Here is a 25,326-nt window from a genome sequence, read left to right as displayed (position 1 = left end):
TTCTCGCTTTTCTCTCTTTTTCTCTCTTTCTCTCTCTCTTGTTTCCTCTCTCTTTCTTTTTCTCTCTCTTTCTCTCTCCTTTTTTCTCTCTTTTTCTCTTTCTTCCTCTCTCTCCTCTCTCTCCTCTCTCTCTTCTCTCTCTCTCTCTCTTCTCTCTCTTCTCTCTCTTCTCTCCTCTTCTCTCTCTCTTTTTCTCTCTCTTCTCTCTCCTCACTCTCTTCTCTCTCTCGCCTCTCTCTCTCTTCTCTCCTTCTCTCTCTCTCTCTCCCTCTCTCTTCTCTCTCCTCTCTCTCTCTCTCTCTCCTCTTCTCTCCTCTCTCTCTTCTCTCCTCTTCTCTCTCTCCTCTCTCTCTCTCTTCTCTCTCTCTCCCTCTTTCTCTTCTCTTTTCTCTCTCTTTCTCTCCTCTCTCATTCTTCTCTCTCTTTCTCTCTTTTTTCTCTCTTCTTTCTCTCTTTTTTCTCTTTTCTCTCTCTCAGACCTCGCGATGATCAGCTGATGCGGTCACCTGACTGAATCAGCTGACACTAAAAGTCGAGCGGCTGAGACCGGCTTTTTACCGCCCCGCAGTTTAACACCCTTACCGGCACTCTACCTTTTTTGACGTCTACCACCCCTCGAGCAGCCATTACTGTGGGCCAGTGTTCGGAGGGCATGGGCTCTACCATGGCTGGGTAATCCCGTCCCTGGGGACCTACCGCTGCCCCTGCACCAAATCATCATCTCACTCCTGGGAGGCACAATCAAAGGGGGCCTCATCCATCACTCTCACTCCCCAAATCTCCCCTCCTGTGGAGTTCACTTGCTGCCGATACATCAAGGCCCGGATCTCACGCTGCACAGCCCTCTGTCGGCCTCCCGCTGCTGTGGCGGCCAGCTGCTGCAGTAGGGTCAACACCTCACTCATGCAGTGCTCCATCACATTAGTCCCTAGCACTACCTTCGTGTTATGATTGCTGGGTTCATTAATTATCACAATCATTCCCTGGTGCTGCAGTTCAGCCCGTCCTACGGTCATGGCCACTTGTTTGTACCACACTTGGGTCAAGGTGAGTCCATCAGCTGCGACCAGTGTCATGCTACCGTCTGGAGGAGCAAGTTCATCATTTCCCCAATACCACTGATATAGTGTGTAGGGTATCGTGGTACCTGGGATCCAGTGTCCAGGAGTGCCATCAGCGGGATGCCGTCCACTGCCAGATGGATGATGGGCCGGGCTCCAATGTACCGGTCCCACCAGTCGGGGGGGGGGCACTGGGTTCTACTCCTGAGGATTGACCCAGGGGTTGTTCGTTTAACGGACACCGTCGTGGGTAGTGGCCGGGCTTGCTTCACCTGTAACAAATTAGAGGTCCATACCGTGAGTCATTGGCCCTTCTCCGCTGAATCCAGGGGACGTCCTCTGGGCTGCCGGCGAGCTGCAGCCTCCCCGGGGGCTTGGGTCTCATCGGAGGCTGGAGTGCGGCGAGGATCTTGGCGAGGTCTCCATCCATGCGACGGACCTGGGCAGCCAGCTCCTCCATCATTCCGCCAGGGGCTGCAGGCGCCGAGGGAGCTGGGAGAGAAGGGGCTACCATGATGGGAGCCGTCTCAGCTGGCCATGGGGCCGCTTCCGGGATGTCGGACGCCGGGGGTTGCAGAGCTTTGATGGCCCGTTCTTTCAGCACGGCAAAGTCCACGTTAGGGTGTTCTAGGGCCCACAGCCGGAGCTGCTTGCGGCCCTCCGGGGATCCCATCCCCTGCACGAACTGCTCAACTAACATTTTGTTGCTGTCCGCATCATTAATGGCATCCACCCGCTTCAGTGTGCGGAGGGAAGTTTGCAGGCGCAAGGCATAGTCTCTAATACTATCTGCAGGCCGCTGTCGGCATTGGTAAAACTGCATCCGCAGCTCGGCTTCGGTGCGGGTCTCGAAGGCAATCTGTAGCTTTTCAAAGATGGTGGCCACGGAGGACCGGTCCCCCTCAGTCCAGGTCTCCATCTCCTGCTCAGCCGCGCCGGTTAGCTGCCCTAGCACTACCGCGGTGCTCATCGGTCAGGGGATACAGTTCTAGGACCGGGTTAAGCTTCTTCCGGAAGACCTGTAAAGCGTCAGGTTTCCCGTCGTACTGCGGCAGCCAGGTAGCTCCGGGCACATAGGGCAAGGAGAACGGCATCACCTGAGCAAGGCGGGGGCCGCGGCCTCCCCTGCTCGCGCGGCGCGGAGCACGGCCTGGCCCATTCTCATTCACGGGCGCCGCTGCGGCTGCGACCGCCGCTCCTCCAGCGGCCTCGTCGGGCGCAGACATCCTGTTTTCGCCCCCTTGGTCTTTTCTCAGCACCTCCTCTTCAGGGGCGGGGCTTCGGCTTTCGCGCCTCCCACTGCTTGAGAAGACGCTCGAGCGGGAAAATCTTCACGCCCAAGATGGCGGCTTCTGAAATCTTTCGGCCGGACACCGCCGGCGGGACACAAGGCGCACTTCTACCAGCCGGTAGAACGGTAAGATCCTGTTCGTGACGCCAAGTTTGTCGTGGGCGGTGGGGCGCTGCGCTCATCACGCTCGGGTCCGACGGTGCTACTGCTGCTGCTCGGTGGCTCGAGCGGTGGGCCGGATCCGGGGACTCGAGCGGCGCTCCTCGCCCGTGAGTGAAAGGGGTAGTTTGGTTTGGGGATTTGGTCCATGACGCCACCCCACGGGTTGTGGTGAGGTTGGGCACCACCGCTGCTATTGACGGGGATCCTGGGAGTGATGGCAGGGAGCAGCTGGGATTTTTCTCTCCCCTCTGTGGGTAGGGGGGGTTGGTGGTCCCGGGGCCCGGTGAGGTGACGGGGAGGCAGGGTTGGCAAGGTGCAGGGTCGCTTGGACTGCGCAGCGCGGTGCCGGATGGCACGGTAGTACTCACTCAGCCACAAAGATATGCAAAGTCTCTGGTAAAACAAACGGCTGGATGGACGGGTCCCGCAGCCGGCTGCTGTGGTTTCTCCCGGACGGTTGGTGGTGGCTGCCTTTCCCTGCACCTTTTGTGTATCTTCGGTCCCGATGGCTTCCCACCGGTAACCCGCTCCCCAGCGTATATATGTGCCGGAGGAGCCCTTTTGCCCACAGGCTCTGGCCCTGGGAACTCTAGCTGTGGCGGTAGCTGTATTTCCCTTTTGCTGGTTGGACGGTTGCCTTCAATCGGGTCTTGGCTGTTAGGAAACCCCTGGGGTTCCCGGTCACTAATGGATTTGACCTGTTTAACAGCGACTCCAAGCCTGGTCGGGGTCCTCAGGCCCTGCCAGTTTGTGCTGTCTTCACTTCGCCCCCCGGTTCGGTACCGGCGGGCCACCGCCCGTCCCCCCATCCTATGGTTCCGCGTTGATCTGCCTCTCTTGCAGACGGCCACCACCATCTGCCAACCCTGCTCTCGGTGCCCGGGCCACGTACCCGGACACAGTCAGTTTGCTCCTCTACTACCACTTCCCTCACTGCACTCGAGCTCTGCCCAAGCTTAACTAACTTCCTTTCCCGCCTCTAGGACTGTGAACTCCTCCGTGGGTGGGGCCAACTGCCTGGCTCCACCCCACCTGGTGTGGACATCATCCCCTGGAGGGGGGGCAACAAGGATTTGTGTCTGACTGATGTGCTTATCTCGGGGTGGGGGTGTCGTGTTGTAGTCCCTGTGATGACCTGGCTAGTCCAGGGCGACTCAACACCTTTCATACAGGCTTACAAAATAAATTGCATCTTTATTATTTCATCATCATTATTGCATTATTAGTAGCAAGTCTATTTTTTTGTGCTCTCATAGACTTGAATATGTGAGTCTCATCCAACATACGGAAGTTTCTGGTAAACCAAGGTGCTGGTGGCCGGTGCAGCGACCGGTTGCATTCAGGTCCCCCACCCGGGCTGTTGGTCTCTATCCTTTTCCTCCGCACTGTTCTGTGTAAGGTGGACTTCCTAGTTTGTAACTTAGGAGTCCGCTCCCGGCTGGATGTGGCCTAAGGAGCCGTGCCCACAGACGCTGGCCCGTGGGATCCGTGGGCCCTGGCGGTGACCTCTTATCCCTAATCGGTGGGCTGCTGTCTTCTATGAGGGACTTTGGGTGGGACAGAACCTCCAGTCCTGGCCTCAATTGGCCAATCAACCAGGCTGCTTGTTTCCGGTCCTGGCTTCAGGGTCCGAGTACCCCCTTTTGTGCTCCGGTTTCCGGGTCGGTTCCCCGTGTTGACACCGGCGGGCTACAACCCTGTCCCGGTCCACCTCGGCTCTGCCGAGCTGTCTTCCCGTCTCCTGCTGACGGAGACCACCGTCTGCCTCCTAGCCAGAGGAACCACTTGAACTTTCCTGCTGGAGCTACACTTAGCTGCAGCCCACACACTGTCGTGTTGTAGTCCCTGTGACGACCTGGCTAGTCCAGGGCGCCTCAACACCTTTCATACAGGCTTACATAATAAATTGCATCTTAATTATTTCATTATTATTATTGCATTATTAGTAGCAAGTCTATTTTTTTGTGCTCTCATAGACTTGAATATGTGAGTCTCATCCAACATACGGAAGGGAATAGTGCACGTATAATTTTTTTTTACTCAAACATTCAGACCATGTAAAAATATAGTCATCTGAGCAGCATTATTGGTGAGTCAGTTTTTTCACAAACAGCACTGGGATTTAATATATAGTCACGAAAAATAGTCTTACCTTGAAATTTGGCTGGCCTAAAGATATTAACCCTTTTTTTATTATCTAACACAGCTCTTTTTTTGGCATGAGGAAGTAGGAATCTTGGGGTTGCCACATGTATAGCTACTAATTAGATTGAGGTGTAAGTTTAAGGGATTCACCTGTTTTTCATCGGGTATTCTTTTGTAAGTTAACACCTAACCAAATACCCAAAGTCAAACTCCCATGAGTAGTTACCAGTAGACTGCAGCAGCAAAGCTGGAACCACAAAGTTATCAGATGGAGCTACAGGACAGAACCAGAAGAATTGGAAAAAGCGACAAATCCAATAGGTAACAAACAAGATTCAAAGTCAAGTTTAGGAGTCAAACTAGAGGTATTTGGACCGCCCCCGTGCCAGCAGCTGGCGCTGCTCGGATCCGGGCCTGCTGGGGTAGTGGCTCTAGGGTCTCCGGACCTGGGGGTCTCGCGGACACGCCGAATAAATGGGGGGACATAGATGTACAGGCTAGGCCATATTAAGTTTGTGACGCCACCCATGGTGCGTGGTGAGCTGGGGCACCACCGCTGCTGTGATGGGGCACCCGGGGGAGATGTAGCAGCAGCTGGATGCCAACCCCTCCGCGGACAGGGATGGCTGCCCCAGGGCCCAGCGTCAAGTGCGGGGTGTAGCGACGGCAAGGGTACGCTTGATTACTCACAGTCAATAAATCACACAAGTTTCTGGTAAACCAAGGTGCTGGTGGCCGGTGAAGCGACTGGTTGCATTCAGGTCCCCCACACGGGCTGTTGGTCTCTATCCTTTTCCTCCGCACTGTTCTGTGTAAGGTGGACTTCCTAGTTTGTAACTTAGGAGTCCGCTCCCGGCTGGATGTGGCCTAAGGAGCCGTGCCCACAGACCCTGGCCCGTGGGATCCATGGGCCCTGGCGGTGACCTCTTATCCCTAATCGGTGGGCTGCTGTCTTCTATGAGGGACTTTGGGTGGGACAGAACCTCCAGTCCTGGCCTCAATTGGCCAATCAACCAGGCTGCTTGTTTCCGGTCCTGGCTTCAGGGTCCGAGTACCCCCCTTTGTGCTCCGGTTTCCGGGTCGGTTCCCCGTGTCGACACCGGCAGGCTACAACCCTGTCCCGGTCCACCGAGCTGTCTTCCCGTCTCCTGCTGACGGAGACCACCGTCTGCCTCCTAGCCTGAGGCACCACTTGAACTTTCCTGCTGGAGCTACACTTAGCTGCAGCCCACACTCCTCTCCAAACTCGACACCAAAAACAACTCTGTTTGTTTTTCCTGTCTGAACCCCTGGGTGGGCGTGTCCAACCACCTGGTCACACCCACTGGTGTGTCTATCTTTCCCTAAGCGGGGTGACTAGGGTTTTAGGTTGGCTGTGTGTTTCCTAAGTGGGGGGAGGTGTTATGCAGGGGCCTAACTGTGACTACCTGGTTTTGCCAGGGCGTCACATATTCATGGAAGGGCAACACTTCAAAATTCAAGGCAAAGAGTGAAATCCCAAAACAATGGCTTTACAAACTTGAGTCTATAAGCAGGAAGGATAATAAAGAACAATGAGTAGACATATTGTGTATATTCTGAAAATAATCAAAAGACTCTTCCTTTTTTAAATAGATCATCATAGTTTAGTTGTGTCTGGTTGCCATGGTAACTGGATGCTCAAACTGGTGCATCCTTGCCGAACCGGATTGCCACCGCATTGTGACGCACTTGTCAGTACATGCGGAAAAGGTATGTAACATTGTTTTACACCATCTATTTTTCTCCCTCCAAAAAGGATGGTATTCTTATATAGTGGGGTCCATAGGGTGCTGTTGGTATCATGTGAATTTTAAGCCGTACTGTTACGTCCATCAGATCCAGCAGAGCAGACCCCAAAGCACAGCTGTTAACAGAACCTTGTTAAAACAAGTATTAGTTATTGGGGAATCTTTTGAAATCTATGTACAGAATATGTACACTTGTAGAAACATCAGTCAGATAAAACATTTGTATTGAGATGTATTATTTCCAAATTAACAGCAAATGAGCTTTAAAAAAACAATATTTGTTTCCCTCAGAGTCTATGACTTTACAATTGATTGCGTTATGTGGGGGGGGGGGTTAAAGCATCAAAGAAATTCTAAGAAAGATACTTAGCTGCCGGCAAAAAAGCTGTTTGTTTGGATCATTTTTCGCTGTAGTTAATTGCTAGAGGCTCAATGCCACAACTGTTGCCAATTTTTCCTTTCCAAAGTTATTCTGACATCCAAAGCGTTAGAAATAGCTTTTTAATCTCAGTTGACGTTAATTGATTCCTGCTTAAAACTCTAAAATGTGGGCACGGATTAAAAAAATAAACGCTGTGTATTTCACTTTCATGAAGCCTGTTTTCCTAGCTGAAGTGATAATACAGAGATATTTCAGATGTAAACATATCTTGAAGAAATTCTGACTTGTACTGTGACATCATAGTGGTCCTTTTCTATGATATCACTATGTTTATGATCAATATTTCATGACAATATACCTGTTTTGTAACATTCATTTTTGCATGACTCTTTAGTTTTGAGGCCCTGCAGGTGTAAGGAGGTGGTCAGTGCACCAAGAATGAGAAGAATTTCCCCCCCTAAAGACCCCGACCAAGATGTTTTAGTAGATTTTAGGCTGATATTTTATATGACATTATTGTAAGTGCGGCCTGTGCCATCTAGTAGTCGAATGGGTACATTGTCATATTTACCACTGAATGTTTGTCTCTATGTCTTAATAGGTACTGTATTGTATATCTTTTATATTGAAATACTACATTACGTGAAGGGCATAGTCAAAGATGTAGCAGACCGATACAAGTGCAGGTGGATAAATAGTGCTGGTGGGGTGCAATATAGCCGGGTAACTCGGTGGCATTTCCACAGCAGATATGTAGCACCCACAGGGCAAGGGGTTAAATACTCAATGCCGGACCTGGTGATGTCAGGTCCGGGGATGTCACGGGTGGCCCTTTTGCCCAGTTTTGTGGCCCAGAGGTGTACAATAAAAAAAGAGGGTAGGGTGATGATGGTGGAGGATTTGTCTTGTGAGGCCACCTGTGGTACACAGTCAGGGATTAGCCGCCGTTGTGGGTAATGTCCTCCAGGGCTGATGGTGTTGCAGCTTGGTTCTGCTCCCCACAGGTGGAGTGGGCCCCGGGGAGGTGTTGGGGAGACAGTGGACATTGGCGCCGAAGCGCGGGGTGACGGCATCGGCAATAAGAGGCAGAGTCAGCTGCTATGGTTCCAGGTCTCTTTACTTACAGTTCGTAGGCTGCAATGGACTCCAGCTGATCCCGGGTAAGTCAAAGGTTAGAACCAATGCGGTAGTCTGTGGGCCCTTCCTTCTTGCACTTTTTTTAAGTGCTTGGGGACCCCGGTGTAGTGTTAAAGTTCCTTTCCCGTATGCAGGTGGCGCAGGTCCGCTGTGGGGCTTGACCATAATCCCGACCCCGGGCCCTATGTACCACTGTGCTCTGGGAATTGGTGGTGGCCAGAGGGATGTGCAATCTCCCTGTCCTGCAAATTCTGGTGGTCCAACGCGGAGTATGTTCCACCCCAGGGCACTGCACTCCCTTCCGAGGGAGCAATGAAGCTCTCCCATCAGCAACCGGGATTCTCCTCCATCCCACAGGAGCTACCGAGCATCCAGCTCCTCAACTGTCATCTCCTGTTCCTTCCAGTCTGCCTGGTCCTAACTATTTTTTTTTTTTAAAATCAGATACTTTTTTATTAAAACAGAGTACATACAACAGAATAACAAATCGGCATCCAAATTAAATTTATCACATCTATTACCCCTTTAACTCCCCCTCCCGCCCCCTCCCCCACCCCGGCAGCAACACTTCTCCCCGATACTACATCCCATATAGTACACACTTATAATACCCTTCAACTGTAGTATAGCAACCATCCCGTTGTGCAGGAGGAACAACTAGTAACACAAATAAAACAAAACATACACATCAGAGGTCTCAGACGGCTATCCCCGTCCCATATCAGTTTACTGGTCCATCACTCGTCTTATTCGCATTGCAGCCAAGGAGACCAGAGCTTCTCAAACATTTTAACATCCCCCCTTCTTTCATACACTCCCCGTTCCAGCTGAAGAATACATTTCACCCTTTTAATGTACTCTCCCCTGGTCGGGGGGTCTTTTTTAATCCAGGACCTGGCGATTAGCTTTCTTGCCGCATACAGCAGCCTAGCAATGACAATTTTCATAGTATTTTCCACCCCAAGCTCCTCAACATATCCCAATAGGCAGATCACTGGTTCCCTGGGGAGGACACACCCATATGTTCTTCCTATCTTGTGGATAACCTTAGTCCAAAAGGAGACCAGTCTCGGACAAGACCACATCATGTGAAAAATACCTGCGTCAGATCCCTGACACCTTGGACACTCCGAATTCCTTTTCAACCCCATTTTAAACATCAGTAAGGGAGACCTATATACCCGGTGAATCACGTATAGGTGAGATAGTCTGGCCGGTTCGCTCATGGAAAGTTTAGGGACATACTCCAGGATACTCTCCCACACCTCCTCCGTTATCGGCCCAACTTCCTCCTCCCATTTAGATTTAGTTTTAATTGGGTATTCCAACAGAAAGGTATGTAGTATATCTTTATACGTGCCAGAAATGATCCCTTTAGTGCTTCCTCCGCCCTTACACACATACTCCAGTACCAGGTCAGTCTGTATGGCCACACTTTGTTTAGCCGCTTGGGCTGCAATCGCATGTTTTAATTGTCTGTAGTGGAGCCAGCCGGACACCGGTAACTGAAACTCACTCTGTAACTGCGGGAATGATTTCACAATTCCTCCGTCCAATATCTGATGCATGTATATCACACCCTTGCGTCTCCACTCCTCAATATTCCCCATTTTCTGAATCTCCGGGAGATTACTGTTATCCCAGATAGGTGTAAACTTAGTTAACCGGGTCACCCCTCTCACCCTTTTCAGCCTATCCCAGGTCTTATTTATAAGTGCCATTGTAGGAGATGTTCTACCCAGGAGCCCCACCGCACCATCCTCTAGTCCCATTACCAATGGACTTCTACCCACTATGTATTCCAGTACTTCTTTAATGCCCCCATCTTTCTCTCGATCAGACCAACCCCTGAGGTGTTGACATTGCGCCGCTATATAATACAATTCCGGATTTGGGATTGCTAGACCCCCCTCATCCTTCGGCCTTTGTAAAGTCTCTAATCGCACCCTAGGCTGCTTTTTACCCCACACCAGGTCCCTAAACAGCGAGTTTATCCCTTTAAATCTTTTCCTTGAAATACAAACAGGGGCATTGTGCAGTATGTATAGGAGTTTAGGCATTACTACCATCTTTAGTAAATTAACCCTTCCAACAACTGACAAATGTAGCTTGTTCCAGGCATCCACCTTGGTTCTCAATTTTTTAAGGAGCGGCCATAAGTTCACCTGTATGTATTTTTCTACTGGCAGAGATATCTGGATACCTAGATATTTAAATTCGTCCACATTCTTCAATTTGTTAGCCCCAGTATCCTCATTTGTCCAGGCTACTTCCCCATCCACCTTAAAGAGGCTCGATTTAGACCAATTAATGGTCAGTCCCGAAACTTCTCCAAATTTCTCTATTATCTGCATGGCATGATCCAATGAGGCTGATGGATCCCCCAAGAAAAGTAATAAATCGTCAGCATAAAGAGCTATTTTCTCCTCTAAATGCCCATACTTAAATCCATGGATCTCCTTTGTTTTCCTAATGGCCGCCGCCAGAGGCTCTATTGCAATAGCAAATAGGAGCGGCGATAGTGGGCAGCCCTGCCTCGTTCCCCGGTTCAACTCAAACGCTGAGGAGGTCATACCGTTAACTCTAACTTTAGCAGTAGGCCTATTATACAACAGCTGCACCCACTTTACAAACCGTGGGCCAAAACCCATATGCTGCAACACTTTCCACAGATACCCCCACTCAACACTATCGAACGCTTTCTGGGCATCTAACGAAGCGATCACCCTCCGGCCAGGGTTGTCAGGCGGCAACTGTAGATTAAGGTACAATCTCCTGATATTAGCAGCTGTCGACCTATTGGCCATGAACCCTGATTGGTCCATATGGATTAGGTTAGATATAACTCCAGTCAGCCGGTTTGACAACACCTTAGCCAGAAGCTTCACGTCCGCTGTTAATAACGAGATGGGTCTATATGAGTCTGGAAGCCTCGGATTTTTATCCTCCTTAGGAATTACTACTATTATTGCTTCTCTCATAGATTCAGGCAATACACCTTCCCCCTCCGCCACCTCAAAGACTTTCAATAGTTTGGGTAATAGGATTTCTTCTAACTGTTTATAAATTTCAACTGGTAGCCCGTCTGCTCCCGGTGCCTTGTCATTGCTCATGCCATGCAGAGCGCCCTCCAGTTCATCAATAGTAATAGGTGACTCCAGTTTATCTCTATCCGCCACAGACAACACCGGAAGCTCACCTCGCTCAAGAAATGAGTCCACCTCTTCCACCCTCATCTCTCCGCTAGAAGAATATAGCATGCGATAGAAATCTTTAAAGACCTCAAGGATCGCCTCAACCTCAGTGACCTGTGTCCCCTCCACCGTGTCCATACCATGCACAAATGAACTACTCCTTTGAGCTGCAGCTATGACCGATAATAGATGACCAACTTTTTCCCCCTCCTCATAAAAATGCAATTTTTGGAATGCCTGCTTCCTTGCCGCCTTCTCCAAAAGCATCTTATTAACCTGTTCATGCGCCTGCCTAAGATTTTGCTTCGCGTCCGTAGTAGTACTCCGGATTGCTTCCAGCTCTGCCTTATCTAAGGCCTCCAGCCTATCTTTCTCATCCTGCCTCGTCTGTGTTTTACGTTTACAGATATCCCTGAACAGGAGCCCCCTGAGGTATGCCTTCATCGCATCCCATACCACCAGCGGACCAGTGCTACCCTCGTTGTGGATAAAGAAATCCCCAAGATCCCGTTCTATATTCCCCATATTAATATGACGGATCCATGTTGGATGAAGCTTCCATTCTCCCCTCCTTCCCCCTGTCAGGGTCCCCCGTCGTATGGACACTAGAATTGGGCTATGATCTGAAATCACTCTTGTCAGATATTGCACGTCACTTATCATTGCATCCATCAGATCACTAGCTAGAGCCATGTCAATGCGGGACAGAGTGTTATGCGAAGCCGAATAACAAGAGAAGCAGGATACCCTCCCATTCCTCACTCGCCAGGCATCCACCATTCCAAGTTCCCCAATAAGAGTGCCAAACGAAGTCATACAACTATCCTGAATACCTGGAGGTCTACTACTCCTATCCCAGTACAGGTCTATCACATTATTGAAGTCCCCCACCAGTAAAAAAGGGATTACTCCCCCCTTCTCAGAGAACTCCCTTATCTCCCTTAGTTTGGTGCACTTATATGGAGGTGGTATATATATTGCAGCTATACACATGAGTCTGCCAAATATTTTACACTTGACGGCCACACACTGTCCCTCTTTATCCACATACACTTCTATCTCTTCATATTGCACAGAGTTATGGATCAGCAGTGATACACCCCTTGCATAGTTGGAAAAGGTGGAGTGATAGGCCTTCTGCACCCATCTCCTATTTAAAACATGTGTTGTCTCCTTTGTTAGATGCGTTTCTAGTAGACATATTACTGACGGGTTCTGGTCTTGAACATATTTAATTATTGCCGCTCTCCTAGACCTATCTGATAACCCTCTAATATTCCAACTCAACACCTTAATTCTATCCCCCATTATCCCACCCAGTAAAACCATCAAACCTTGTAGTATCTCCCAATGCTGCCTCTACCCTACCCCTTTCCCCCCTCCCCCCCTGCTCCCCTCCCCTCCTACTCCCCACCACTTCCTGTTTTCGAGTACTCCCGTGAAGCATCGGGTTTTCCAAACCTGGTCCATAATCCCTACTAAATTCCCCCCTACCTCCCTCGCCTTCCCCTCTTAGACACATTTTAAAACTCGTCCCTTTTCCAACAATTCTCCACTCCCCCCCTTTCTATGTATAATCATATTCCACTCAACCAATATAACAGTAAAATGGCGAACAGTAATTAAACTGGAATCTCAAATTGTAAATACCACCACCACGCCAAATTAGGCAGTCCCCATGTCCTGCGAAGCTCACATCAAACCCTTCGCATTCCCCCTGCATACTACCTCAATCCCAAAGGGAAGGAGAAAAAAAAAAAAGAAAAAAAAAGAAAAAACAAGAAGGGTCCCCTGTAAGCTCCTAAGGATGTTGTAGAGCCTCAGCCGGCCTTCTCCAACACACTGCAGATTCAGACAGTCAGCTCATTCCTTCAAACGGATCCGCTTTTCGTTTGCGTCCAACCACTGCATGGCTTCCTCTGGAGTTGTAAAAAAGTGCACCCGCTCCAACGCCATCACTCTTAGCTTTGCCGGGAACATCATTGAGTATTGCACCCCCATCTCTCGCAGGCGCCTCTTTACTCCTGTAAAAGTCATACGTAGCTTTTGAACAGAAATGGAGTAGTCCGGGTATATGGAAATTCTCTGGCCGTCAATCATAAGATCCTCCATGTCTCTTGCCTTTCGCAGTATAGTGTCCCTGTCTCTGTAGTTGAGGAGCTTGGCTAGCATAGTGCGAGGGCCCCTGCCTGCTAGTTGTGGCTGCATCGGGACTCTGTGTGCACGTTCCACAGCATAGAGCTTGGATAAGACATTAGCACCCATTTTCCCCCTGAGCCAGTCTTCTACATATTCAGTGGGGTTTCTTCCTTCCGCTTTCTCAGGGATGCCGACAATTCTGATATTATTTCTTCTAGAGCGGTTCTCTAAATCATCATTTTTTGCCATGATTTCAGCTATCTGCTGTGCAAATGTTTTTTCAGACTTTTGTAGTTTTGTAATATGATCCTCTGTTATCCCCACTCTCTCCTCTACAGCCGTTGTTCTCAGGTCTGCTTTCTTGAGGTCTTTCTTAATGTCAGCAACCTCTGCCTGTAATCCCTTAACTTGCTTCGTCAGGGAAGTCAGAGCCTCTTTACAAAAAGACACCACTGCAAAAATGTCCTTTAAAGTGGGGTTTTCTGGAGCCTGGTCTGCACTATGTGCTTCCTCTACTTCTCCTGTCTTATCTTGCTGATGTTCACCATCCCCCATCTCATCAGAGCTGGCATTGTCTTCTCCCTCCTCACCTCTGTTATCTGTATGCTGATGTGATTTCTCTGAAGTCCGGGCAAATTTCTCCAGCCTTGCCGCGACCTGCATCCTCTCCTGACAGGCTGCATTAACCTTCTCAGCTTCCTGCCTTATCATGGCACCATCCTGAGAGCTGGGGACTTTCCCGCCTCCATTATCTTTTTGCCTGTGACGGACCATGGCACCTCTCTGCATCCACCAGACTCACTCCAGATAAGTCCTCACCACCTTATCTTCCTGACAGCCGGCTGAGGCAGTGATAACAGCGGTATTCAGGGATTTATCAAGGGAGTTTGCAGGAGAGCTCCACAAACACGTCTCTTCACATTGCCGTCCAGGCCACGCCCCCCGCCTGGTCCTAACTATAGAAGCTCTCAAGCACTCTTTATAGTGACCTTGTTGTCCTGAGTCTCAGACTATTCTGATGTGAAAACTTTGTGCTCTCTCACTTCTCCTGTGCTGCTCTCACCTTCCTGATGACTCACTGGTGGCTGGGAAAAAAAACCATTGTTATGGTAACTAACTTTAGCCCAGTTTCAGCGGGAGCTGCTAAGTTATGTGTGTTGTGTAAGTGAAAACTAGTGGTTAACCTCTTCCTTACCCGGGATGAGTATTGCACCTTAAGTCAGATGCAATACCCTGCGGCGACTGAAGCCTCAATGGTGCCACAGATACACTAGGGGATAAGGCAAGGTTTAGCTCCTGGGTAGAGCTTGGGGACTAGATCCCTGGGACAGGAAGAGAGTACGGAGGGAAAGAAGAGGAGCTCAGGAGCCGGGTGCTTGTGGTGTCCGGAGTAGACCAGTCCCCCTATGAGCAGGTCTGTTGCCAGCGACCTGTTGGGCGACATAGGGGTTTCGCGGGAGCCACTGCATGCAAAGAAAAGAGCCAAGCTAGGACCCCAGGTGTTGGATTGGGTTACACTAGTCAGCTGGTTACAGAACGCAACCAAGAGGAGTGACAGCATCAGAGCCAGACAGAAGAAGTGCAGTATAGTGCTAGTGTGCACAGGAAGAATGGAGCAGTTTGGAAATAACTGCTAAAGGAACGGATATAGGATCAGATAAGCAGCAATGATTTTAAAGTAATAATAATAATTATTATTATTTTATTCATTTATATAGCGCTATTAATTCCACGGCGCTTTACATACATTGGCAACACTGTCCCCATTGGGGCTCACAATCTAGAGTCCCTATCTGTATGTCTTTGGAGTGTGGGAGGAAACCAGAGTACTCCGAGGAAACCCACGCAAACACGGGGAGAACATACAAACTCCTTGCAGATGTTGTCCTTGGTGGGATTTGAACCCAGGACCCCAGCGCTGCAAGGCTGCAGTACTAACCACAGCAGTGACAGCATTTTGTATGAGAACCCTGCCACAAAAGTACAGTAAAGTTGTGTTAAAGAAAAGAGAAGCCGTTTGAGTTGTCCATTTGTATTAAGTATTGTATTAATTTAGTCAGTAATTTTGTCACTGATTCATCAAAACAGATACAAAAGAATTAAAGTGCTTTGAAAAATACAAAACGTTGGGCGACTCGGAGGTGCACAAAAAATTGTCCACCTTTTGGCAGAGCTGAGACATGATCAGGGTATGGCATGGGCATGATGCCACTACTTTTATAATTCATGATGAGCTGTGCTGTTCCTTATGCCAGAAATCTAAAGGCCCCGTCACACAGAGATAAATCTTTGGCAGATCTGTCGTTGCAGTGAAATCATGGACATATTGTTCCATTTGTACACAGCCACAAACCTGGCACTGATTGTCCACAATTTCACTGCAACCACAGATCTGCCGCAGATTTATCTCTGTGTGTGACAGGGCCTTTAGTGTCAGGGACTGGTGTAAGATTTTTGGCATGGCACACGGAGTCACACACCACTTGTCAGATTCTTCTGATTTATGAATAGACGTGCTGCTCTTCATGAATAAGGAGCATATGATCACAATAGCAAAACCTTTATGAAATCCCCCTGTTCAGAGAGTGATAGATAGCAGAATGGGGTCAAAACAAGGAAAAAAAATCCTAAAACATAACATTTATTAGATATGCAGATAAAAGGTGGACTGCCACCATAAAAGAATAAAACGTTTGTCAAGGGCTGCTGAATGTATAATACCAGCCTCCAAACAAATCATGCAAGGCACACACTGCAGGAGGTATGAATACAAGTCACACTCAAACCTGCATTGATAATGACAGCTAGGATGGTCGCTTCATCAGGATCAAACAATTGTTCGCAACCATTAAAGCAGAAAAAACGGCCTTACCGTATTTTCAAAGGGCATATGATGATATGGCTCAAAGTCAGGTGACCTCATATAGGTCTAACACAAATACCTTCACTTTGCTCGAACCATACCACAGTACCTCCCGACGCGTTTCAAAGAATAATCATCAGGGGAGTCTTCTCAGGGTACAAGTCGTCTTATCAGTAAACATCACCAGACTGATATATAGTCAAAATTGCCCCATGGACGGACTGTGGAAAAAATAATCATACCTTACAGCCCATCCAAACCACCAAACATGAGGAATAACCTCATAAACCAAACTGCTTACCCCAAATAAAGTCCAGCAAGGAAGAACGCCAAGCTGCAGGTGCCGCGCCGGTTAGTTTGAAAACCGCGCTTCTTATAGGGGCCGCGCATGCGCGGTAAGTCCACCGCAGCGTCGTGACGTCAGTCCCGGCATACACCATGCCGGAAGCCGCGACGTCACCATCATGCCCGTCGGCCGCATCAACATACCTGCGCCGCCGACGTCATAGGCAGGAGCCTGGAACGCAAGCCAATAGTCGGAACAAAACCGGAAGTATCCGATAAACAGTTGCTTATTAACCAGGCTGCGCCTACATCCAATTCCAACACCAAGGTATTAATCCTTGTGTCCAGTAAAGGTACACGGGGCCTACACAATCGCAGGATCATCCGAGACACACTAGAGATACCAATTAAGACAGAAAGGCCGATAGATCAATCAGACAATACTCCAACCTATAAAATACATATACAGCCCCCCATGAAAGCACAAAACCCAAACCACAATTTGCGTGAGCAGGAGGACAAACAGACCCAAAGGGTTAGCCAGAATACAGGGGGGGGGGGGTTTAAGTATACATCAGACTCAGAAGTACAGAAGCGTCCATAAAGAGGGGACAGTAACCAACTCCAAAAGAGAGAACCGTCATGGACCATAAGATAAAAAGGAGGAAAAAAGGAAGGAAAAAACCTAAGTGCACACTGCACATACCCTAGACTTATAGACTGTCCCTACCTAGCCTGTGGAGGTCGGCACCCTAGAACCCCACGCCAATGGCGCCCCCACTCACCGTAGTCTATCCCTCCTACGATGCACCCTACACTAAGGTGCATCTAAAAAAGGGAGGAAAGACAGTTGTTCGTTCAGTCCAGTCGGTACCTCAGTCTTTAAGGTATAAATCCAAAAGCATTCCTTCCGCAGTAATAGTCTGTCCCAGTTGCCTCCTCTTACTGGGGGTCTGATGTAATCAATACCCATCACTCTTATGGCATCCTCCCTCCCACCATGAAAGCTATTAACATGCCTTGCTATGGACGTGTCGTTATTCTTCCGAATATCATTTTTGTGTTCCCCCACCCTCCTGCGCAACTCTCGAATGGTCTTGCCAACATACTGTTTACCGCAGCAGCAAAGGATCCTGTAGATAACTCCCTTGGTTCTGCAGGTGATAAGGGACCTGATTTCAAAAGTCTTGTCATTCCCTACACTGCTAAAAGTCTTACCCTCCTCGATCAGCTTGCAATTGACGCAGTCCCGACATTTAAAACAGCCTCTGATGTTATTATCAGCCCGGACAACCTGATTGTCACGAAAATGGCTGTGCACCAACCTGTCTTTAAGTGACCTCGCTTTCCGAAAAGTGACAGAGGGATAATCAGAGAGATGTTTGTCCAGTACGGGATCCATTTTAAGAATGGGCCAGAATTTAGTCAAAGTGCGCCTCAAATCATTTGCACCATTAGAGAAGGTAGTAATGAACCGTAGGGTATTTATTTGATCCACCTGCTCACGTCTTGGGTTCAGCACAGTAGCCCGATCCATCCTCGCCACAGAATCGAAGGCATTCATAACCACCCTCCTGGGATAGCCCCTATCATCAAGTCGCCCCATAAGGTCAACGGACTGTGTCCTAAAACCAGATTCCTCAGAACAATTGCGTCGCATTCTGACAAACTGGCTCTTGGGTATGCCCTTTTTCTGGGATTTAGGATGAGCACTTTCCCACCTCAAAAGTGAATTTGAGGCAGTTTGCTTCCTGAAGGTGCTCGTCATTAGACGGCCACCTTCCCCTATCTCTACCATGATGTCCAAAAAGGCCAGTCTTTCGCTGCTAACCTCATAGGTAAAATGCAGGCCAATCCCATTGTGGTTGAGGGCATCGATGAAAGTCAGGAACCCTGCTTCGGGTCCCTTCCAGATGACAAAAATATCATCGATGTACCTCAACCACAGTACAACATCCTCAGTGTCCAAGTCCCCTCCAAAAACGACGGTTTCCTCCCACCAGCCCAGGAGCAAGTTGGCATACGATGGGGCACAGCAACTCCCCATCGCAGTGCCCCTGCGCTGGTGGAAGTACTTACCGTCGAAAACAAACACGTTCTTAGTTAGACAAAAACGTAGAGCCCTGAGTACAAACTCACTATGTCCAGACAGATGGTTACCCCTTGAGTTAAGATAGTATTTCGTGGCCTCCAAACCTGCTGTATGTGGGATTGACGAATAAAGAGCCTCAACATCCACACTACAAAGCAGCATACCCTCTTCCAGGAAAATATCATCAATTTTTTTCAAAAAGTCCGTCGTATCTCCCAAATAAGAGTTTAATGAGACAACAAACGGCCGTAAGATTTTATCCACGTAAATACTCAATTTCTCGGTAAGGCTGCCCACACCTGACACAATCGGGCGCCCCTTCAGAGGGGACAACCCCTTGTGAATTTTAGGCAAAGTGTAGAAAGTTGCCATTACCGGAAATGGGGGAAAAAGGTAATCATGTTCGTTTTTATCAATGATGCCATCTCTAAGGGCTTCCGCCAGGAGACTCTTCAGTTCATCCCTAAATCCTGGAATAGGGTTAGATGAAAGACAGGTATAACAATCTTCATCCTTTAAAATATCCCAACATAGGTTTCTGTAATTCTGGGTGTCCAGTATCACCACATTCCCCCCTTTGTCAGAGGGCTTTATGGTGATACTGGAGTCCTGTTCCAAAGCCCGAAGACTATCCATCTCGGCCTTTGTAAGATTGTATTTAGCATCCCAAGAGTTGTATCCTTTTTGAATCTCCTCAGTCACTAAGTTGACAAAAATGTCGACCACATCCACTGAGGAGGTATTTGGCGGCATCCTATTGCTCTTATTTTTAAGGTTCGTAAATGGACCCTCGCCATAATCGTTGGGATTACGATCATCAAGGTGAAACAAGAGACGTACGTCCTGTAAGAGATCCTCAGATATACCCAACTCATTAGCAGATTTTTCTGCTTCCTTCCCATGGAAAATCTTCCATTTGAGGAGTCTAGCAAAAAGATATAAATCCTTGATAGCCCCAAACTCCTCGAAATTGGAAGTAGGTACAAAAGAAAGTCCCCTGTTCAGCAACTGTAGCTCAGTTGCACTCAGGATTTTGGAGGATAAATTCACTATCTGAGGAGCCCTCATGCCTGCAGATGTTGCTGATTCTTGCTTCTCAGATAGTATTGGCTGTCTAAAAAACCGCCCCTTCCTGAGGCCTGTGCCGACCCACGTCCTGGTCTGCCCCTACCGCCGGGTTTCTTGAAGCGCTGTTGTGGACGAAAGTTACTATTGTTGTTACCACCCTCACCATCAGACAATTCAGCATCCGTGGATGAGATATCAGTATCATATGTTCTCACCCCACGGTTGTTGGTGTAAACATAGACTCTATTATCCTTAAAATCTTGTAAATCCCTGATAAAGAATCTATGTTTACGTTCCTTCAGCTTGTACTGGAACTTTTCAACAACCCCTTGAAGGGCTAATTCTTTTGTCTGAAACTCCGCTTCCCCAGAGAATTTCTTGGTAATCTCAATATTTTCTTTTAAAGATTCCTCAAGATTAACCAAATTTTTCTTCTCCTCCTCTAGCAGTAGTCTCATAAGTTTGAGAGAGCTCTCAGTAACCTCTTTCTCCCATTTGGCAAGAAAGTCAGCGTTTTTAAACCTATACCCCGGCTGCAGGGTAATCCTTAAATGACGTGGCACTATTTTTTCTTTCAAGTAACTCTCCAAGGTCTGAACCTCCCACCATGCAATAATTCTTTCCTTGTAGATCTTGGTGAGGTCCTTGAAGGCCCCGTTTAGGGTAGGTGTATATCTCTTAAGAGTTAGATTTCTGTCCGAAAAGACCTCCCTGGCCTCGTTTACCCACTGTCGCGTATCAAGGTCAGAGGAAAGAAATCCTGCCATTTATCGGCACTAATAATCACAATAGCAAAACCTTTATGAAATCCCCCTGTTCAGAGAGTGATAGATAGCAGAATGGGGTCAAAACAAGGAAAAAAAATCCTAAAACATAACATTTATTAGATATGCAGATAAAAGGTGGACTGCCACCATAAAAGAATAAAACGTTTGTCAAGGGCTGCTGAATGTATAATACCAGCCTCCAAACAAATCATGCAAGGCACACACTGCAGGAGGTATGAATACAAGTCACACTCAAACCTGCATTGATAATGACAGCTAGGATGGTCGCTTCATCAGGATCAAACAATTGTTCGCAACCATTAAAGCAGAAAAAACGGCCTTACCGTATTTTCAAAGGGCATATGATGATATGGCTCAAAGTCAGGTGACCTCATATAGGTCTAACACAAATACCTTCACTTTGCTCGAACCATACCACAGTACCTCCCGACGCGTTTCAAAGAATAATCATCAGGGGAGTCTTCTCAGGGTACAAGTCGTCTTATCAGTAAACATCACCAGACTGATATATAGTCAAAATTGCCCCATGGACGGACTGTGGAAAAAATAATCATACCTTACAGCCCATCCAAACCACCAAACATGAGGAATAACCTCATAAACCAAACTGCTTACCCCAAATAAAGTCCAGCAAGGAAGAACGCCAAGCTGCAGGTGCCGCGCCGGTTAGTTTGAAAACCGCGCTTCTTATAGGGGCCGCGCATGCGCGGTAAGTCCACCGCAGCGTCGTGACGTCAGTCCCGGCATACACCATGCCGGAAGCCGCGACGTCACCATCATGCCCGTCGGCCGCATCAACATACCTGCGCCGCCGACGTCATAGGCAGGAGCCTGGAACGCAAGCCAATAGTCGGAACAAAACCGGAAGTATCCGATAAACAGTTGCTTATTAACCAGGCTGCGCCTACATCCAATTCCAACACCAAGGTATTAATCCTTGTGTCCAGTAAAGGTACACGGGGCCTACACGATCGCAGGATCATCCGAGACACACTAGAGATACCAATTAAGACAGAAAGGCCGATAGATCAATCAGACAATACTCCAACCTATAAAATACATATACAGCCCCCCATGAAAGCACAAAACCCAAACCACAATTTGCGTGAGCAGGAGGACAAACAGACCCAAAGGGTTAGCCAGAATACAGGGGGGGGGGGTTTAAGTATACATCAGACTCAGAAGTACAGAAGCGTCCATAAAGAGGGGACAGTAACCAACTCCAAAAGAGAGAACCGTCATGGACCATAAGATAAAAAGGCGACAGTGGGTAAACGAGGCCAGGGAGGTCTTTTCGGACAGAAATCTAACTCTTAAGAGATATACACCTACCCTAAACGGGGCCTTCAAGGACCTCACCAAGATCTACAAGGAAAGAATTATTGCATGGTGGGAGGTTCAGACCTTGGAGAGTTACTTGAAAGAAAAAATAGTGCCACGTCATTTAAGGATTACCCTGCAGCCGGGGTATAGGTTTAAAAACGCTGACTTTCTTGCCAAATGGGAGAAAGAGGTTACTGAGAGCTCTCTCAAACTTATGAGACTACTGCTAGAGGAGGAGAAGAAAAATTTGGTTAATCTTGAGGAATCTTTAAAAGAAAATATTGAGATTACCAAGAAATTCTCTGGGGAAGCGGAGTTTCAGACAAAAGAATTAGCCCTTCAAGGGGTTGTTGAAAAGTTCCAGTACAAGCTGAAGGAACGTAAACATAGATTCTTTATCAGGGATTTACAAGATTTTAAGGATAATAGAGTCTATGTTTACACCAACAACCGTGGGGTGAGAACATATGATACTGATATCTCATCCACGGATGCTGAATTGTCTGATGGTGAGGGTGGTAACAACAATAGTAACTTTCGTCCACAACAGCGCTTCAAGAAACCCGGCGGTAGGGGCAGACCAGGACGTGGGTCGGCACAGGCCTCAGGAAGGGGCGGTTTTTTAGACAGCCAATACTATCTGAGAAGCAAGAATCAGCAACATCTGCAGGCATGAGGGCTCCTCAGATAGTGAATTTATCCTCCAAAATCCTGAGTGCAACTGAGCTACAGTTGCTGAACAGGGGACTTTCTTTTGTACCTACTTCCAATTTCGAGGAGTTTGGGGCTATCAAGGATTTATATCTTTTTGCTAGACTCCTCAAATGGAAGATTTTCCATGGGAAGGAAGCAGAAAAATCTGCTAATGAGTTGGGTATATCTGAGGATCTCTTACAGGACGTACGTCTCTTGTTTCACCTTGATGATCGTAATCCCAACGATTATGGCGAGGGTCCATTTACGAACCTTAAAAATAAGAGCAATAGGATGCCGCCAAATACCTCCTCAGTGGATGTGGTCGACATTTTTGTCAACTTAGTGACTGAGGAGATTCAAAAAGGATACAACTCTTGGGATGCTAAATACAATCTTACAAAGGCCGAGATGGATAGTCTTCGGGCTTTGGAACAGGACTCCAGTATCACCATAAAGCCCTCTGACAAAGGGGGGAATGTGGTGATACTGGACACCCAGAATTACAGAAACCTATGTTGGGATATTTTAAAGGATGAAGATTGTTATACCTGTCTTTCATCTAACCCTATTCCAGGATTTAGGGATGAACTGAAGAGTCTCCTGGCGGAAGCCCTTAGAGATGGCATCATTGATAAAAACGAACATGATTACCTTTTTCCCCCATTTCCGGTAATGGCAACTTTCTACACTTTGCCTAAAATTCACAAGGGGTTGTCCCCTCTGAAGGGGCGCCCGATTGTGTCAGGTGTGGGCAGCCTTACCGAGAAATTGAGTATTTACGTGGATAAAATCTTACGGCCGTTTGTTGTCTCATTAAACTCTTATTTGGGAGATACGACGGACTTTTTGAAAAAAATTGATGATATTTTCCTGGAGGAGGGTATGCTGCTTTGTAGTGTGGATGTTGAGGCTCTTTATTCGTCAATCCCACATACAGCAGGTTTGGAGGCCACGAAATACTATCTTAACTCAAGGGGTAACCATCTGTCTGGACATAGTGAGTTTGTACTCAGGGCTCTACGTTTTTCTCTAACTAAGAACGTGTTTGTTTTCGACGGTAAGTACTTCCACCAGCGCAGGGGCACTGCGATGGGGAGTTGCTGTGCCCCATCGTATGCCAACTTGCTCCTGGGCTGGTGGGAGGAAACCGTCGTTTTTGGAGGGGACTTGGACACTGAGGATGTTGTACTGTGGTTGAGGTACATCGATGATATTTTTGTCATCTGGAAGGGACCCGAAGCAGGGTTCCTGACTTTCATCGATGCCCTCAACCACAATGGGATTGGCCTGCATTTTACCTATGAGGTTAGCAGCGAAAGACTGGCCTTTTTGGACATCATGGTAGAGATAGGGGAAGGTGGCCGTCTAATGACGAGCACCTTCAGGAAGCAAACTGCCTCAAATTCACTTTTGAGGTGGGAAAGTGCTCATCCTAAATCCCAGAAAAAGGGCATACCCAAGAGCCAGTTTGTCAGAATGCGACGCAATTGTTCTGAGGAATCTGGTTTTAGGACACAGTCCGTTGACCTTATGGGGCGACTTGATGATAGGGGCTATCCCAGGAGGGTGGTTATGAATGCCTTCGATTCTGTGGCGAGGATGGATCGGGCTACTGTGCTGAACCCAAGACGTGAGCAGGTGGATCAAATAAATACCCTACGGTTCATTACTACCTTCTCTAATGGTGCAAATGATTTGAGGCGCACTTTGACTAAATTCTGGCCCATTCTTAAAATGGATCCCGTACTGGACAAACATCTCTCTGATTATCCCTCTGTCACTTTTCGGAAAGCGAGGTCACTTAAAGACAGGTTGGTGCACAGCCATTTTCGTGACAATCAGGTTGTCCGGGCTGATAATAACATCAGAGGCTGTTTTAAATGTCGGGACTGCGTCAATTGCAAGCTGATCGAGGAGGGTAAGACTTTTAGCAGTGTAGGGAATGACAAGACTTTTGAAATCAGGTCCCTTATCACCTGCAGAACCAAGGGAGTTATCTACAGGATCCTTTGCTGCTGCGGTAAACAGTATGTTGGCAAGACCATTCGAGAGTTGCGCAGGAGGGTGGGGGAACACAAAAATGATATTCGGAAGAATAACGACACGTCCATAGCAAGGCATGTTAATAGCTTTCATGGTGGGAGGGAGGATGCCATAAGAGTGATGGGTATTGATTACATCAGACCCCCAGTAAGAGGAGGCAACTGGGACAGACTATTACTGCGGAAGGAATGCTTTTGGATTTATACCTTAAAGACTGAGGTACCGACTGGACTGAACGAACAACTGTCTTTCCTCCCTTTTTTAGATGCACCTTAGTGTAGGGTGCATCGTAGGAGGGATAGACTACGGTGAGTGGGGGCGCCATTGGCGTGGGGTTCTAGGGTGCCGACCTCCACAGGCTAGGTAGGGACAGTCTATAAGTCTAGGGTATGTGCAGTGTGCACTTAGGTTTTTTCCTTCCTTTTTTCCTCCTTTTTATCTTATGGTCCATGACGGTTCTCTCTTTTGGAGTTGGTTACTGTCCCCTCTTTATGGACGCTTCTGTACTTCTGAGTCTGATGTATACTTAAACCCCCCCCCCCCCTGTATTCTGGCTAACCCTTTGGGTCTGTTTGTCCTCCTGCTCACGCAAATTGTGGTTTGGGTTTTGTGCTTTCATGGGGGGCTGTATATGTATTTTATAGGTTGGAGTATTGTCTGATTGATCTATCGGCCTTTCTGTCTTAATTGGTATCTCTAGTGTGTCTCGGATGATCCTGCGATCGTGTAGGCCCCGTGTACCTTTACTGGACACAAGGATTAATACCTTGGTGTTGGAATTGGATGTAGGCGCAGCCTGGTTAATAAGCAACTGTTTATCGGATACTTCCGGTTTTGTTCCGACTATTGGCTTGCGTTCCAGGCTCCTGCCTATGACGTCGGCGGCGC

This window comes from Anomaloglossus baeobatrachus, chromosome 6 (assembly GCF_048569485.1).
Source record: "Anomaloglossus baeobatrachus isolate aAnoBae1 chromosome 6, aAnoBae1.hap1, whole genome shotgun sequence".
NCBI lineage: Eukaryota > Metazoa > Chordata > Amphibia > Anura > Aromobatidae > Anomaloglossus > Anomaloglossus baeobatrachus.
This window is presented reverse-complemented; position numbering follows the sequence as displayed.